Source organism: Schistocerca serialis, chromosome 6 (assembly GCF_023864345.2).
Source record: "Schistocerca serialis cubense isolate TAMUIC-IGC-003099 chromosome 6, iqSchSeri2.2, whole genome shotgun sequence".
In the NCBI taxonomy this organism is placed as follows: domain Eukaryota; kingdom Metazoa; phylum Arthropoda; class Insecta; order Orthoptera; family Acrididae; genus Schistocerca; species Schistocerca serialis.
The window spans coordinates 444,652,328-444,671,709 of record NC_064643.1 but is presented as its reverse complement, the minus strand read 5'-3'; the positions used below and the strand labels follow the sequence as shown (position 1 = coordinate 444,671,709).

Sequence of the window (19,382 nt, the reverse complement as noted above, 5' to 3'; positions counted from 1 at the left end):
ATGGAAGAATACATGGTGCAGTCATCCATCGCCGAGAACAGCTGCCACACATTGACACCGAATTGCTGTAGACGACTCGAGGTCGAGTATCTCGTGGATCCCTATGTGCCAAAACATGCGTACTGTGGATATTGAAACAGCCATCACCAGTAAACAAAATCTCGTCACCTGATATAAGGGGTGCAAGGCAGCGTGTTCAAACTGCACGCCTTGGGGAAAATTTTCAGGTGTTAGTGCTGCCATGCGCTGAAGATGGAAAGAATAAAACTGCTGGTCATGTAACACATTTCATACGTCCGATGCCAAGAATGTGTGCAGTACGTCGTTTACTTGTGGAAGGAGTGTCGACAAGTCGCTGAATCTCCTCTTCCGTTTCGGGAGTTCACACTGTTCGATTCCGACCTGCATAACGCATAATTGCATGGAAACTGTCTGTTTCACATAGCAGGTGTTGCAGACGTCCAAACATTTGATGCTGTGGAACCCATCGGTGGGGAAAGCACTGTCGATACCCTCTCACTGCAGGTCGTCCATTTCCATTTACCGACCCGTATACCATACGGACGTCAGCCATTTCATTATACGTAACAGCTCCATGTTCACCGTTGCGGTCAAAAGGCGGTGACGCCTGCGAATGAATCGGCATATTTCAAAGCATGTCCAACAACGAACCATCCGTACACAGAGAATTTTAGACTGTCAGCATGCGTCCTCAGTCAGCGACACCGACACCACGACTTATGTTAGCGGCACTAACGAAGTGTTCCCTAACATTACAAGCTGACTTCAGAAACCATATGTTCCTTAACGAAATATACTTTTTGGTGTTGTATGCCCCCTATATTCGTTTGAACGAATAGTTTCGGAACACACTGTATACATGCATATTTGTGTTGTTCGTTTAGCTGTTGCACCGTTGTAATATATTTATTTGGAAGGAAAACTAACAAAATCTGTTGATCAGTGTTTCATTTAAGATTATTTTAGCTGTAATCAACTGGATCGCAATTGCCGTGTTGTCTGTCCGTTCTACAGCTGAAAACGGATGTGAAAGGAAGCTTCTGATAAGGATAAAATTTCCAGTCACGGTGATGCGAGTAGAAGGTAAAACACACTGTGTTCCGTTTGCGGTATCTGCAACTCATCGTACTGAGAGTAATTTCGTGGCTGTAGCACTGCTCCCGGATGTCAAACAGGCTCGTTCGAGAGTTATCTTAAGCTGCTGATAAGAGGCTCGTTGTCTGAAGCGTGATGGTCTGGTTTCACTGTTTTTGTGTCTTCGGACCGCAATGTCGCCTGCAGTATCGTGCTGTAAGAAGGATCTGCCGTTTACTTCGGCAGCAAGGGTCTGAACTAAATTCATATGTTGTCAACGGCTCAGTGGCTCTGTCAAATGACACTAAATCGTTCTAGAGATCTTGTCAAGTCTCAATCGTCTATGATCTATGTATACAGATTGAAGCGACGAATGAAAATTTGTCCTTAGCCAGGGATTCGAACCCAGGTTTCCTGCTCAGTAGGCAGATGCGCTAACCCCATTGTCTTTCCACTCCTGCACTGATTGCCCTAGAACGGCCCCTTCCTCGATGCAAATTTCCATTCATGCCTCTGCCCACTTGGTGTTTTCCCTAAACCACTTCACTATTGCCTTCTTATAGGAAATTGCTTCATCTGCGAACATCCTACGGCTTCATCTAAACAAATACCCTGCAAGCCACTGTTCAGTACTCGGCGGACGGAACTCGTAGCAGCATTATCAACTTCCCGTCAATTCCATTATTATGCACTCAGCTACTCAAAGGTGTTTTAGGAGAAGCACGGAGAAATTCGTGGGTGTTAGTACGGCCTAAATGTCATGCCACACAAATCACAGTTCATATTCCATTCTGCGGTCGAGATAACCTGCTATAAACAAGTAGAGACGTAAGACGTTTAAAGGGACACAACAGGACTATCAGTAACAATAAGTAGACGCCCTGGGTGAAATACGTGAAGTAGATTGCACTACATCCGAGTTGATGTTAAGAAAGAAAGAGCAGGAAGAGAGGGTACAATTACACCATCAGATTCGTAGGAATATAGGTTTCTGGGAAGGAACGGTGCGACGAGAATTAATTTTGCGAAGGAAAAGTGTGACAAGCATTAATTGCCTCAACAAACAAAGCCAGTCAGAGGAAAAAGTATTCCAAGTTAACACAAATACAGACACTTGCTGTTTTGTTCAAGATTCGATTAGGAGTAATACTAAACCATGAATATTATGAATTGGGTTGACAGCCGTGGCGCAGATCCCACATTTTTTAATATTGAGCTTGCGTAGATAGATAGTTTATTCTGTAATAACTGTCAGTTAAGTTAATATTACATCGTAAGGGACTTAATTCGATACTTTTTGTCTTCTGTTTCAACTTCTTTGTAGTAAAGAAAGACGTATCCTTAGGGCCCATTTCAGAGTACTTTAGACGGAGATTTTTTACGAATTCAAGACCGTTACATATGTATTAAGTCAATAATGTAGGTTTTTTTGTTACACATACATTTAGGAGTGCCGTGTCAACTCGGGGAATTAACGGTTTTAAGTTCTGTCCTTTGTTTCTTTTCAAAACGCACGAAGTCCATATCACGCTATGCGATCCTTCTCCTAATTTTTCGGGTATACAGGTTTTGAATTTTAACGTTATTTTAAGTGAACTACGTTACTATATCAATAGTATACATATATGTTAATGTTACACATAACTTTAGTGACTCTTGAGATCTGTAGTTAATAGAACAATACTATTACTTTCTGAATGAATTTTCTAAGAAGCTTGCAAACAGCCGCGAGGGAGAAGTGTTTGAACTGCCATAGAAACGTTTGTTCTGGGATGTATGCAGCTGTTGTGACAGATGGTTACATTGGGAGAATGCAGTGGCATGTGATTTGGGGAAGTAAATTAATCTCTTCCATGGTATTGCAAAGTATGTTCGAGGGATAGGAAAATAACTGAACAGGAAGGGAAGATTAGAGCCCTTAAGTAATAACTGTATAGTGCTACAGAGGAACTTATGAGGTTAAGGGGCGAGAAAGGTGAAGACAGGTGGGAAGTAGCAGCAAGGAACAGGGGCCACAGAAAGAGAACAGTATCTGACTGTTTCAGCAGTGGCGTAAAGAATAGATTTGCCTAGCCTCCTCAGTTAACTACAGAAGAGCCTCAGATACATGTAGGTGTAGTTAATACTCAACAGACTTTCACCGGGAAACCAACTGTTCAAAAAAAAAGAAAAGTAGAAAGTAGAAGGAAAGAAAAAAGTAGAAAGCAGGAGGAAAGTTCTGTTGTTAGAGCATAGCCATGGAAGAGGTGTGGGCCAGATCTAGCAGGAAACATTAGATGACAGGTACCAGGCCACAAGCCTGTTTAAGCCCAGTGCATGTCTTAGCCATGTGAAGGAGGATATAGGATCATTGTGCATGGTTTTTACAAAGCAAGACACTGTTTGTGATTGTGGGAGAGCAGAAAACAGTACTGATAGAGATCAGGGCTACAAGATTGAGTGTGACCTGGTAAAAATAGCATCTGCAACGAAGCATAAAGATTTTGACTTTGTTCCTGCTTTCATGCAGTATGATCAGTCTCAAATGAATAGTTCTGTCAGGTGAGTCAATAAGGAGTTAGATCAGCTGCTCGGGCGGCTGCTTTGTCAGATATAGGTTTGGTTTCTGTGGCTAATATTGGTAAGTGAGACTTCAGGAGACATGGCCTGCATCTCAGAAGGAATAGGGAGGGTAAATTGGCAGGGATGACAGCAAAACCTTTGAGTGGGGTGGGGGAGGACTGTAACTCATGAGAGTACCTCTGTTTTAGGCTAAGATCAGTGTCCAATGATTCAGCATTGTATGAAGTTAAGCTTAATGAGAAGTTCAGACATGGAGGTACTAGGATGTTAAAGTAGCAAAAGCTTCTTATAAAAGTACAGTGAAAAATTAATTCGGAAATATCACACGGTTTTCATAAAAGTGAAGTGAGAAGTGATGTTGTATATTGCATCAGAATATCAGGGATTAAAAAACAAAGTATATGAGCTTCGCCTTGTTTAGAAGGTTTAGAAACTTAGGATGGAACAGAAAGGAGGAGTTGCCATCTATGTTAAAATATGTCATAGTGAGAGAAAAACTGGAACTAAAAAATGTTTTATAAAGCAACTTATAGAAGCTTAAACTAAATAATCATACTATTATAATTGTAACTGTGTGCAGGTCCCCATTGTGAAATTTTCACCGATTTCTGAAATACTACTCCGACTAGACTCATGCAAAAAACGCCACTGACATTCCAATTTATCCAACTTTTAGTTTGTTAATGTCATTTAAAAATTGTACGATTGCACAAAAAATACACATTCTAAGTATTATTATAATATGCTGAATGGTTAAAAACACGAGCCCCTGACCACCAATCCATTCTGTGAAAACAGCACATCAATAGCACTTTCCATTTCCGCAATATCTGCAGTGCAAATTCTAGGTGATTCACGCTGTATAAGTTCTTGCTGTGTTTGTCATAGCTGTTGTGGAGCTGTAGTTGAAGATTGTTACAAGATAATTGGCTAAGCTATTCACATTACCTTAGAGATGGAATTAATTTATTACCACCACATTGCTTTCAGCAGCCACTTTCCCATCATAAATTAATCTTGGATAAACTTACTTACCAAAACCTGCAATTTCCAGAGACGACTTGTCAATACTAGTGCCACACCAACTTTCACTAGTATTTGAAGTCTTAGCGCTCACTAAATTTCAACATCGCCAGACATGGCACTGTTACATCCTCACACCAGGCTACCCTGCCTGCAACTGTCACCATTTCGTTCTTCCAACACCACTCTGCACCACGGTCATCTACACAATATAGGTTGCAAACCCAGAGTGGGTCCCCAACCATCTCGTTAGCTTTCACAAACATTTAATGCATTTATAAATAACCTCTGATTATTATACTTTTTATAACTATTATAAATGTTCATTATTATATTCTTAGTTTCCTTAACAAATACTTACTACCCCATTTTCTTCCAACCGTTACTCAAAGACACTTAGCATAGCTTTTAAACTGGATATCTCAATGTTCGATTATTATAGTTACAGTTCAACTGAATAATTTTAATAAATTTTTAGTCAAATTTAAACTGTTACATTACATGGGTGTGTTCTATTATATAAATGTTTCCTGTCATGTGTGAAGATAATAGCAGTATAGTGTGTTCATGAAATCACAGATGTGAACTTAGAAACATTTCTCTGTAAATGTACAGTATTATTTACATTTCTTGTTGTGAATAGGTAAGTTTTTGCTCTGTGTGTGAACAGGAATAGCAGACCAGTCTCACTTACTCAAAATGTCATAAATTATTAGGTGTAAATATGTAATTTGGAAACTGTTTATTTTGTAAAAAGACACTGTTATAAGGAGTTCATTTTCTGCAATTTTTGATAGGGGTTAATTAAGGAGAGATGGCACATTCCAAAAGTGCCTATGAAAAACTTTGACAATAGATGCGGCCAAGCATGCGTACTATCATAACACTGGCATTCGAGTCGGCGGGTGTTGTGATGGCCAGAAGAGAGCAGTTTGACAGTTGAGTGGGCCATGTTAGACCAGACTAACTTTGCGACACTTTGAAGAGCGATGACTGGCGGTGCTCAAAGTACGATAAATCCTGACTGCAGGTCATCTAGCCTAACGCTGATCTCACAGTGGAATGATCCTGACTGTTCCAACACAATGCAGAGAGTAGCTACCATGGTCAACTAGATGAATGAAAATTTGAGATAAAGATAACTCTAATTAAAAACTAAATTAAATTAGTGACAGAAAAACCAGTCACATGGTTTTAAAAACAAAAATCAGATGAGAGTGTGTGCAGGTGGGCCCTCAATTTCAGATTTAGTTTACGAAGTATTAAATGTTAAATGTTTTCTGTATTAAATGATCTGTAAATGTTGATAGCTCAATAATGTCTTTAGCGATTCAGATAAACATAATGTCAATGGATAGATCTCAGTAAGCACTATCGAACTGTTCTAATGGCATTTCTGTGAATATTTCCTATTTCAAATTACAGGTTGGAATGTATATTGTGGTCATGAAAAAGTGATTTTTCTAGTAAATGAAAGATGAAACGCTGAAAGCAAAGACAACACTAGCAAACAGAGATAATTAGAGATGCATGGCTGTAATTAATTCAATTTTTTAATATTTATTAGTCATATAACACCGAAAAATAGCGTCCATGTGGGCGAAAGCACAATTTGTGAGAACACCATTAAAGATACACAAAAACTAAGAGAGCATTAAAAATATGATGAAACTTACGTCCAAAAGCATGTATAGTATGTGCACATAACATTAAATTTATAGTTTACATGTGTTTTCGGTAGTTTGATGTACATGAGATGGACTCACTTCAGTGCAAGGCTGCAAGTAACGGCGACCACTTTCGTGGGACAGACTTGGACTTCGGGAGTCAGTCGAAGCGGAGTACGCATACAATTACGCCGTATGTGCGTCTGGAAGTATCCTCGCGTGTGTAACCGAAACAGTTGCTAAGTATTGTGTAAAATTTACTTTGTAAAACTTTCGCGTCCAATAACTGCGAGACAGTCTTAAATAATTTTCGCTTGACTGATTGTTTCGAACTTGTAAATATTTCGTGAGTATCGATCGCAAAGAGTGAAACATTGTTCAGCGTGTGGAGTCTGAATAACCTGAGATTATGCAAATTAGTCTAACTCTGAGAAGTTCTGCAGTTAGCGTTGATGGTGATTTCCAATTAAAAGTGTCATTTGTTCACGATTTCAAAAACTCTGAACAATTTTCGTGGATTTTCCAGAGATTAAGGGAACATGTGATCGACATCCACTTACTTAGGGTCTTACACTGACAGATATTAGTTTCATAATAAACTGTTGTGAATAGACTGAAAAGATACTTTCGTTTCATTTTCCTGCAAGAAATTCAGTCTGAGAAAACTGAGAAGTGAGCGCTACTTCACGACATATTCCGGCCTGCAATTTTAATAAACTTGTGACTGCTTTCATTGAGCGTTAAATACGGCGGATGCATTGAGTGGCCTCTGGACAGTGATGAAGCCAGTATTTTGAAATTGAACAATGCATTGGGAAGCCCTAAGGGAAGTGTGGAACGTTCTATGCCGAGTTAAGTGCGAAAATTCTAAAGATAATTAAGAAAATTGGAAGGGGGGAGTTTGAAAGATGTTTTGAGTGGTAAAATTGAGGGATTAACCTATCAAGTGGAGGATGTAGCAGTAAAGTTTGGGGAGGTAGAGAGGAATATGCTTACCCGAATTTATAGGGTTGAGACTGAAGTGAGGGTCGAAATTGAATCATGCAAGCATTTACGTAAGGCAAAGGATGAGGAGACAAAGAAGCCCCTTACTGAGGTGGATAGAAAGATGGTGGCTAACTGTGATAAAAAAAATTAGACAAAAAACTTTTATGATGTGTGGATTGGCAGTCATAGCTAGAAGTGTAAGAAAAGAGACTGAAAGTGTGGTAGCTGTAAATAATGATGAGAATAGTAAAGTAAACAATAGAATAAGTAACTTACATTTAAGCAGTGATTTAGGAAATAATATTAGCTTGTGTTCACGTCGCATGAACGGATATTTGAGACTCATAAATATTTTGCAAGTGTCGATCGCAAAGAGTTCGAAATATTTTTCAGCGTGGGGACTCTGAATAATCTGAGATTAGGTGACTTAATCTAGACATCTGTGATCAGTTCTGTAGTTAACGTTGATGGTGATCTCCAATTAATAATATCGTCAGTTCATGATTACAAAAACTTCGACTCAGAAATCTACTGAAGCACTTAGAATAACTTTCGTAGGTTTTCTAAAGGTTAAGCAAACACTTGATGCAGTTCAGCTTTCTTAGGATCTCAGACTGACGGATGTTATTTTAATAGTAAACTGTTGTGAAGTGACTGAAAAAATACTTTCGTTTCAATTTTCTGCAATAAATTCAGTCCGCGAAAAGTGAGAAGTGAACATTATTTCACTGTATTTTCGTGCCTGCAATTTCATTAAACTTGTGACTGCTCTCCCTATGGGTTAAATGCGGCAGATGCTTTACTTGGCACATGTACAATATTTTAAAGTCCAACCACACATTTGGGGGACTTAGGAACAGTGATTTCTCACTTCACTTCATTTTTTATTCGTACTGACGCACGTGGTGTCTCACAAGTCTAAATTTTTCCCCACAAATGTTGCCCCTTCAGCGTCGCAATGTACACTGCATTACCTAGAAGGCAATGAACTAATTTGAAAGATGGATGTTATTTGTATGTATCCAGCTTGAGAGTATTAGTAGTGTCTGATTATTGAAACATTAGGTACAGGAATTATGTAAATCTATTCCTGCAAATATTATATGAAACTCAAATAGCAACTGTGTAAATGTAAAAAGAGTGGGGTTGGCCAGATAATGTTCGATAAAGTAGATTCATTTTTCCATTAGTTTGTTAAATAGTTTTGGAGACTTTCCTTCGTGGTTGTTAGTTACGTGTTTCGTAACTGTCAGATTAATGAACTTTTTACAAGTACTGATGATTATCGATGGAGGTAAGTAATGACATGCCGCACTCTATCGATACATAAACGGGTTGTAAGAGCAATGTGTAAGTGCACAGGTACAAGGAACTGGCGTGATGGTACTGGTGTATCCTATAGACTTGTTCGTGCAGAAGCAATTGTATTCTCATTCCTACAGGAGTGAAGTGAATCGGTGGTGGACAGGGTTTTAGTAGAACGAACTCGTTTAGGAAAAAGTCGTTCTACTTAGAAATAATCGTGAATGCTTACTTACCTCGTGATGCTGACATAATGGTTAAACTTATGAATCTTGAGTGTGATGTGTGACATCTAATCATCAACATTGGGTACTGAAGTGTCATAAAGAACACGAAAAAAATGTGTGTGTTTTTTTAAGACGGTAGGCAATATGCACAAATGAACTGACAGTTGACTGTCGAAGGTTACCAAATGACGTCGCTGATACTGCAACTACGGGAGAGCGTTACGCAGGTTAAAACATGTGCTATGAAACAATGTAATCAATACCGTACGAAGATGTACAGTAACTGCGTTGTGGACGTATGGACAGTTTTTCAGATGCATGTTAATCTAAAACCAGATTTTAGACTGACTATCGTCTGCTATAAGCAATGAATGAAAAATGTCAGAGAGTCACAGTTGTGTAACAGACTGCTGTCTCTCGCATCCCTCTCGCTTCCTATTGCAGGTAGTTTAAAATACGATGGAAAAATACACCCTTTGCTTTCCAAGAAAAAAGTTTATTTTAACCTCATTTCACTTATTTATGAAGTTGTACGAATGTTGCATATAGTTCTGCCATCTCGTGGATGCCTTTCGAGAGCTGTTTTTCTTGCTACCGTCCTGAGTGTCATTGCTGATTCCAAGACACCACTCCCCTGGATCACAGACCGGAAAAGTTCCGCCGACCTCTCACTCCAAAATATAACGCTGACATCGTTGCGACACACACCAACAAACAGGTAAAATAAAGAAAATTGTAACAGGACGTCACTAACAATAAAATCTGTTACCTCTTACTTAAAATGTGAATATTAAACTCTCGTTCTCCACTCGTTTCAGTTGAAGCAAATATTTAATCCTATTCAGTGTTGGTTCTGAAAATCACATATGCTATGTGAAATATCTGTTAACTTGAATTAATCTGTAAGAATGTCATGAACATATTAAAATCTGTCGGTGACAATGATCAGTTATAAAATCTACTATTAATTTGCGATGTGTACAGTCAATAACTAATGGCTGAATGCCTCTCTTCGGGTTTTTTCCCTGCCTGTCCTTAAGACTTGACCAAATGGTGGAGCATTTGAAGAACACACACCTAAGGGCGAAATAAAATATCCAGTCACGAGTATGCAAATAAGCATAGTAAGAGACATTGTAATTATTGAAGCAAAATTTTAACACTGCACTTAGATGAAACATTCCTGGGAATGAAAATAATTATGATGTTTGATGTTTAATATTTAAAACAGAAATCCAGTGAGAAATGTAATCAATTCACATCGACATCAAAACATCAAACTAAAAACAATGAACATATAAGCGTACACAGAACACAATACTCCTTTTATCTATCTATATAGAGAATTTTAAACATGTTTGTATGGAAACGCAATATGATAACGTACGACTCATTGACATCTCCCAACAGTAAAGAAAAAAGCAGTTTGAAGACAATAATTTAAAAGGAAGTAAAATAACAGCCTGCATCCATAGAAGTTGCGAAAGTTGAATGGAAGCAGACATATTTAATAATTAAAGTGTCTGCCTCCATTGGGGGGACATTATACACTCCTGGAAATTGAAATAAGAACACCGTGAATTCATTGTCCCAGGAAGGGGAAACTTTATTGACACATTCCTGGGGTCAGATACATCACATGATCACACTGACAGAACCACAGGCACATAGACACAGGCAACAGAGCATGCACAATGTCGGCACTAGTACAGTGTATATCCACCTTTCGCAGCAATGCAAGCTGCTATTCTCCCATGGAGACGATCGTAGAGATGCTGGATGTAGTCCTGTGGAACGGCTTGCCATGCCATTTCCACCTGGCACCTCAGTTGGACCAGCGTTCGTGCTGGACATGCAGACCACGTGAGACGACGCTTCATCCAGTCCCAAACATGCTCAATGGGGGACAGATCCGGAGATCTTGCTGGCCAGGGTAGTTGACTTACACCTTCTAGAGCACGTTGGGTGGCACGGGATACATGCGGACGTGCATTGTCCTGTTGGAACAGCAAGTTCCCTTGCCGGTCTAGGAATGGTAGAACGATGGGTTCGATGACGGTTTGGATGTACCGTGCACTATTCAGTGTCCCCTCGACGATCACCAGTGGTGTACGGTCAGTGTAGGAGATCGCTCCCCACACCATGATGCCGGGTGTTGGCCCTGTGTGCCTCGGTCGTATGCAGTCCTGATTGTGGCGCCCACCTGCACGGCGCCAAACACGCATACGAACATCATTGGCACCAAGGCAGAAGCGACTCTCATCGCTGAAGACGACACGTCTCCATTCGTCCCTCTATTCACGCCTGTCGCGACACCACTGGAGGCGGGCTGCACGATGTTGGGGCGTGAGCGGAAGACGGCCTAACGGTGTGCGGGACCGTAGCCCAGCTTCATGGAGACGGTTGCGAATGGTCCTCGCCGATACCCCAGGAGCAACAGTGTCCCTAATTTGCTGGGAAGTGGCGGTGCGGTCCCCTACGGCACTGCGTAGGATCCTACGGTCTTGGCGTGCATCCGTGCGTCGCTGCGGTCCGGTCCCAGGTCGACGGGCACGTGCACCTTCCGCCGACCACTGGCGACAACATCGATGTACTGTGGAGACCTCACGCCCCACGTGTTGAGCAATTCGGCGGTACGTCCACCCGGCCTCCCGCATGCCCACTATACGCCCTCGCTCAAAGTCCGTCAACTGCACATACGGTTCACGTCCACGCTGTCGCGGCATGCTACCAGTGTTAAAGACTGCGATGGAGCTCCGTATGCCACGGCAAACTGGCTGACACTGACGGCGGCGGTGCACAAATACTGCGCAGCTAGCGCCATTCGACGGCCAATACCGCGGTTCCTGGTGTGTCCGCTGTGCTGTGGGTGTGATCATTGCTTGTACAGCCCTCTCGCAGTGTCCGGAGCAAGTATGGTGGGTCTGACACACCGGTGTCAATGTGTTCTTTTTTCCATTTCCAGGAGTGTAGTACAATACAGTGACAATCACCTGGACTAATGGGGGGGCATGGGTGTTCGGAAAACGGTTTATTCAGGTTATCGGTCTGTGGTCATGTACCTTTATTTACGAATTTACTAATTATAGTTACACATATGCATAAGCTCTTCCGTACCTAGCACATAAAAAATACAAGTGGGCTACGATTGTGTTAAACGATTTGTGTTAATGCTATTTGACAATGAACGGCCTCAAAAATATTTTTCAAACCACAGTGAATTTTTTTTTTATTGATCGTAACATATACACTAAAGAGTCAAAGAAATTGGTGCACCTGCCTAATCTCGTGTAGGGCCTCCCCGAGCACGCAACACGACATAGCATGGACTCGACTAATGTCTGAAGTAGTGCTGGAGGGAACTGACACCATGAATCCTGCACGGCTATCCATAAACCCATAAGAGTACCAGGGGGTGGAAAATTGCAAAGCATCCCAGGTGTGCTCAATAATGTTCATGTCTGTGGAGTTTAGTGGCCAGCGGAAGTGTTTAAACGGAGAAGAGTGTTTCTGGAGCCACTCTGGAGCCATTATAAACGTGTGGGGTGTCGAATTGTCTTGCCGGAATTGCCCAAGTCCGTCGGAATGCGCAATGGACGTGAATGGATGCAGGTGATCAGCAAGGTGCTTACGTACGTGTCACCTGTCAGTGTCGTATGTAGACGTATCAAGGGTCCCATATCACTCCAACTGCATACGCTCCACACCATTACAGAGCGTCCACCAGCTTGAATAGTCCTGTGCTGACATGTAGGGTCCATGGATTCATGACGTTGCTTCCATACCCGTACACGTCCATCGGCTGGATACAATTTGAAACGAGACTCGTCCGACCAAGCAACATGTTTCCAGTCATCAACAGTCCAATGTCGGCGTTGACAGGGCCAGGCGAGGCGTAAAGCTTTGTGTCGTCAATGGTACATGAGTTGGCTTTCGGCTCCGAAGCCCATATCGATGACGTTTCGTTGAATGGTTCGCACGCTGACACTTGTTGATGACCCACCATTGAAATCTGCAGCAATTTGCTGAAGAGTTGCATTTCTGTCAAACTGAACGATTCTCTTCAGTTGCCGTTGTCCCGTTCCTGCAGGATCTTTCTCTGGCTGCAGCAATGTTGGAGATTTGATGTTTTACCGGGTTCCTGATATTCACCGAATAGCCGTGTATCGATCGCACTGGAAAATCACCACTTCGTCGCTACTTCGGAGATGCTGTATCCCTTTGCTTGTGCGCCGACTGTAACACCACGATCAAACTCACTTAAATCTTGATAACCTGCCATTGCAGTAACAGTAACCGATCTAACAAATGCGTCGGACACTTTTTGTCTTATATAGGCATTGCCGACCGCAGCGCCACATTCTGCCTGTTTACTTGTGTATATATTTGGATACGTATGCCTATATCAGTGCCGTTGGAGCTGCAGTGTGTAATACCTCAGAATTTAGGAAGGACAATTATAGACACAACTCTGACATTCCATGTTGTTTTATTATGGAAAGAAAGAACATTCAACAAATGTAAGTAAACGTTCCAAAATTATCATACAAAATTTTTCCTTTCCCTCGTATGAAAATGTAGATCAGTATTAACATTACTTTTCATAATTTATTTTATTTTTTGCGCACCGTTAAAGCAATTACTGTCAGTAGTTAAGTAAAGTAACGATTTTTACTGCTCATACTGTACAAAAGTAAGGCCTCTAGCAGCCTTCCGCTCGGCATTCTGATTTGTCTTTCTGAATTTTGCAGTCAAACCTGGTAATCAAGCTAAGTACAAGATAACCTCTCTTCCACTGGCATAAACAATGTTGGCACTGAGTCCTGAGTTATCATATGTGATACCAAAAAGTTTAAAGCTTATAAATCGATTAGAACATTAATTTATAATTAGCTAGTAGCCAAGGTATATCTGTAAAGGTTTTATAGCTCGTCAAAGCAAGGGAAAACACTTGAAATTAGAATAAAGATATGTTTTTTCCGTTATTTCGCTGAGACGTGTTGTGCAGTTTGCAGAATCCGAAGTTTGAAATCAGTGATCCCACCGCGTGGTGCTCGACAAAAGAATGAACAAGTGAGCTGTTACAAGTGAGCTGTTACAAGTGCGATGTGTATCGTACATGGTACTAAGGGCCACAAAAGATTCATCTCCGTACGAGCCCGAGAGAAAATTAAAACCTGGTGGTATCGCATATGATATTTCGTGACTGAAGAGGATCATAACATGAATCTCTTTTTCATTTCAAAGGCAAGTTCGGTAGGAATGTATGCAGTACAGCCTAGTAAATGGCTCTGAGCACTATGGGACTTAACTTCTAAGGCCATCAGTCCCCTAGAACTTAGAACTACTTAAACCTAACTAACCTAAGGACATCACACACATCCATGCCCGAGGCAGGATTCGAACCTGCGACCGTAGCGGTCGCGCGGTTCCAGAATGACAGCCTAGTAAACAAAAATGAGTAATACAGGTGCAAATTACACGTAGAGTATATACGTATAAATCCAACGTTTAAAAAAGTTCTTACATTTAGTCTGTCTAAGCAAGTCACACTCCTTTCAGAACATATATTTGATAGTGGTCGCTTTCATCTTGAACTTCAAACCATCACAAGACAGTATCTAAACATGTAAATGCCTCAGAAACCCCCGGTATATTTTCGTCTTCATTTTCTGGACCACTGGTGGACAAGATGCTGGACCTTTCAGTTTTATCAGTGACGAGGTTTACAAGGTCGCCAACCTGCATAATTTTGTTCCTGGATCTAAACCGTCGACACACATTTCTGAATGTCTTCTTCATCATCTTGGTGACAGTTGAGTTCCCTTAACATACTGAGCATTCTGTTCGTAACTTTTAATTGCACTTTGAGAACTTTCTGCCATACCAAACGTTTTATTCTAGGCATTTTCAAACTCTGTCCCTTCACGCTACATCTTCCGAAATGTAAGTTGCGTCTTCCAAATAAATATTTTTATGATTTCTCAAAAGGGGTCTTCTCCCTACTCCTCTCTTTTTCAACCGATAATTTACGCAAAAATTCTTTTCTTTAATAACGTCTGGAAATCTTAATAACGCCTTGATCCACCGGCGGTAATGAGGAGGTTACGTTAGCTAGAACAAACATCACTTTTACAAACTTGTCCCTTTCTTTTAATATGTCACATGATGGACGAGTCTGCATGCTGTCAAGAGGCAGAAATGTTTCCTCTCTTTCGCCATTCTTTAACTCACTAGTTTTTACAGTCTGTACAACAGGCCGCAAGGGGTGGCCTAGCGGTTCTAGGCGCTACAGTCTGGAACCGCGTGACCGCTACGGTCGCAGGCTCGAATCCTGCCTCGGGCATGGATGTGTGTGATGTCCTTAGGTTAGTTAGGTTTAAGTAGTTCTAAGCTCTAGGGGACTGATGACCTCAGAAATTAAGTCCCATAGTGCTCAGAACCATTTGAACCGTTTTTCTGTACAACAACTTCCGTAAACTACTCTGACAAAATCGTACTACCCGTTCAGAGGCTCTTTTGTGGCCTGTTGACAATAGACATCGCAGACATATTAACGTGTTTGAAACCACGCTCTTTTCTCCTTTCACCAATGAATACCGCAGGAAATCGGTGGAAACCTGTAGCATTAGCAGAGGCTAAAACAGTAATACGATTCTTGTTTTAGAACGAGGTCCTGCTAATTCACGACCTGAAGCAATTCTTGCCAAAGTTCTCGAACCGAGCCCAGTTTCCTCAGCATTTTAAAAGTTTTCGAGTGTATAATCTTCTTCCTTTCAATAAGGCCCTTAGTTTGATTTTCAAAGAATGAGCTGCTGGAGAATCAGCAAATGGCTTTTCTCCTTGCATTTAAAGCATTTTAACCAGCCCGTACTGATTTTTTGCCCACCACTGAAACCGAAGGGCGTGTATTCTTTTATCTCTTTCGTAGTCACGTGGGGACTAGTGAGTTGCATAACTCAGAACTCGTATCGCGTATATAAGTGGCGCGCAGGATACATCGCACAGTATTCCACACTGCAGCAGCTGCGTCATCAACAGGCAAGTACTGCGCTGACCTGGCATCACAACACGTATTTTTCATTCTGCAACCGACCACTTTCTAAACCCGTCAATTTTCTGTGCTTGTGTGCTTTTAGTGAACGCACAGGTACACAAACACAATCATGCTGCACTGTACACCATATTAGAGTCAGCGCATAGTTTAAAGCATTACTTCCGATTGTCAGCTAAAGAACAGAGTTCAAAATTATAGTGTGTCCTCTGTCGGCTCTGGACGGAACCGGATCCAGAGCCGACAGAGGACACAACAAACACAGATGAAGACGGGCCGTGGCAGCAGGTCGGCCCAAGGGGCAAACAGCAGCCAACTACGCAAACAAGTGAGCCCACAAACTCACGAGGCAACGGCCGAGCGCTGCTGCCAACACCATCCACGCCGCGAACAAACAATAACAACACAGGGACCAACACAAACAACCCTGCGACTGCAGCAACCACAAACATACACGCAGCTACACAGAACACAAACAACACCGCGACTGGCTTCCCACCGGTCATCATTCACAACTATGGAGACCTATGTCTCCTAAACAAAGAATTTAACAATAAGCACAGCCCCACAACATACTACTCTAAGCTCACCGGGGAACACGCCGCACTGTACGTGGCGAACAAGGCAGACTACACGAATCTACTGGCCTTTCTCAAAGAAAGGAAGGTAGAACACTTCACGTACAGGACAGTCTTGGAAAAAACACAACAGTACGTGATTAAGGGGATAGACTCACGAACCCCGACCGACACGGTACACAAAGAACTCTCTGCTCTCGGGTGGGAGTGCATTCGGGTAAACCGGATGTCAGAGTTCGGCACAGCGAGACCGTCACATAACTATATGGCGGAGCTGGCCGACACGGCCAAATCCCGCGACCTGCTGAAGTTAAAATTATTTCTTCACATGGTCGTTAATGTAGAGGTGTACAACACGCCGCTCACCCCCCAACAATGCCACAACTGCCAGCGCTATGCGCACGCGGGTATCAGATGCGGTCTCGCACCCCGCTGCCGCATTTGCGCTGGCGGTCACACAACCCAACGCTGCAAACTCCCCAATACAGCACCTCGCAAGTGCGCCAACTGTGGTGCTGCCCATCCGGCAAACTACAGAGGGTGCATTGCATACAAAGCAGCTCTGAGACGCAAAATCGCGAAACATGCGAAACCAACCGCCATCACAGTTCCAAAACCGCCCCCGCGCCCAGTAAGAAGTGGAATATCCTTCGCTGGAGCGGTCGCTGGCAGCTCCAGCAGCGCGGGACGGTCTGAGGAGCCCCAGAGCTCAGAACACGCTCAGCAAACACCCCCAGCAACAGACACACAACAGACAAGCACAACAAATGACACCACACCCGCACCGGGCACACCACACGAAACAAGCAACAACACCACCCTACCCCCTGAGATCGCGAACTGCAGCCCACCACAGGCTACAGAAAACGCACCCACACAGGGACAACCACAGCGCCAGAGGAGGAGGAGAAGGAGAAACAGCCGCAGCACGAGGAACACGACCACACCACAACAAGTACACAGTCAACAGAACACCAACACCCACGAACACATCCCGGACACCAACTCAACAACCCACATAACACATCCACTCACCTCAGAAAATACACAGGCGTCCACAACTGCCACACGAACAACCGACTCGCAGGCCAGCCCTCACCAAACGCCAACACTGGAACAAGCGGCCGCTAACACGACCAACAACTCCCAGGCCTACATGACCAACATCACAACAACATTCCAGAGAATAATGGAGATATTATTCCCCAGACGCAAGACCACCGAAATAGTCACGAAGATTATGGGGTGTGTCTCACAACTCTTCATGCAGTTCATGTCGGGTACGCTCAACTGGACTAGCTTCCAAGCCACTATCACACCGCTCTTTACACTACTACATGGATAATACACCACACCAGCCCCGAAACGCAGACTTAAACACAATCACACAGATCCTGTTTTGGAATGCCAACGGGATCGCAAACAAAAAAACCGAGATGGCCGCGTTCATGGAGCGAACGGGTATCCGAATCGCTCTTGTGAACGAAACACTGCTTACGCCTCGCAAACAACTAAACCTCCCAGGTTATTGCGTCTATCGTACCGACCGAGCGGATGGCAGGAGGGGAGGCGGCACGGCAATCATTATACACAGAGACATAGACCACACGAACATCGAGCTCCCAGCACTTGAAAGACTGGAGGCTACGGCCGTTAGGGTCAAGTTCAACGGAGCCAACACCACACTGGTATCGCTATACAATCCTCCTAAAAACATAGTAACACGCGATATCAGCACAGTACTCAACATGGCACCGCGGGTAATAGCCGCTGGAGACCTCAACGCAAAACACCCCGATTGGAACTCACGAATACGAACCTCCAACGGCAAGAAACTGTACGAACACGCACTAGGCCAAAACTACATTATACTTGGGCCAGACGTTCCCACGTTCGTGCCTACACAGGCCCGACATAGGCCAGACGTGTTAGACATAGCCCTCATAAAGGGCATCACATGCACACTCAACCTAACGGTTGAAAACGATCTGGACTCAGACCACATGCCTGTAATACTGCACATGGAAGAGGCACTGCAGGACATCGAACCACGCAGGATGCTTAACTACAAGCGTGCGAACTGGACACTGTTCAAGGAAACGCTTGATAGTCGCATTCCTGACACCCACGAAATTAACAACACACAGCAAATCGATGAGGCTGTGGAGGCTCTCACAACTGCCGTCCAAGACGCAATGACTGACGCCATTCCATTTACAACACCAAGACAACACTCGACGGCCCTGCCCCAGGAAATCCTGGGCCTTATCTCAATGAGGAACCGCCTCAGGAGATACTGGCAGCGTACCAGGCGCCCGTTCTATAAACTGCACGTCAACAGACTCCAGGGCATAATACGGAATAAAATCCAAACATTCAGAAACGAACAATGGGGACAGAAACTCGCTCGGCTGGATACCACACGTCCTGACGTGTGGCAGCTGGCCAGACACTTCACCAGGGAGAAACATTACATTCCCACGTTACAAGGACCAGACGGCCCAGCCTACTCCGCGACGGAGAAGGCAGAGCTTATGGCCACAACACTTGCAGCGTCCTTCATGCCGAATCTGGTTCCCTCAGACCCAGCATTCACACTTGAAACGGACCAGGAGGTTACACGACTTGTAGCCCAGCCCTCGCGCGACGAAATCAGACGTGCTAGCACAAATGAAGTCACATGGGCTATCAAGCACACCAACGCTAGAAAAGCCCCTGGGCCTGATGGCATTCAAAACCGTGTCCTCCAGGAGTTCACGGATAAAGCCGTAGAATACCTCACACACCTAACGAATGCCATCCTGACACACCAACACTTCCCTGACTTTTGGAAGGCGGCCAAGGTCCTGATGTTCAGGAAGCCAGGGAAAGACCACTCCTTCCCACA

General features: G+C 43.2%; 1 protein-coding gene across 1 annotated transcript in view; it reads left to right on the top strand.

Annotated features, from left to right (window-relative positions):
- The first annotated feature begins 15,891 nt into the window (after nucleotides 1-15,891).
- Nucleotides 15,892-19,382, top strand: part of LOC126484191 (cytochrome P450 6k1-like) — an 84,316-nt gene continuing 80,825 nt past the window's right edge. The window contains exon 1 of the mRNA XM_050107603.1: nucleotides 15,892-15,904. The gene's annotated coding sequence lies outside the window, so the exon portion shown is untranslated. The remainder of the gene's footprint in view (nucleotides 15,905-19,382) is intronic.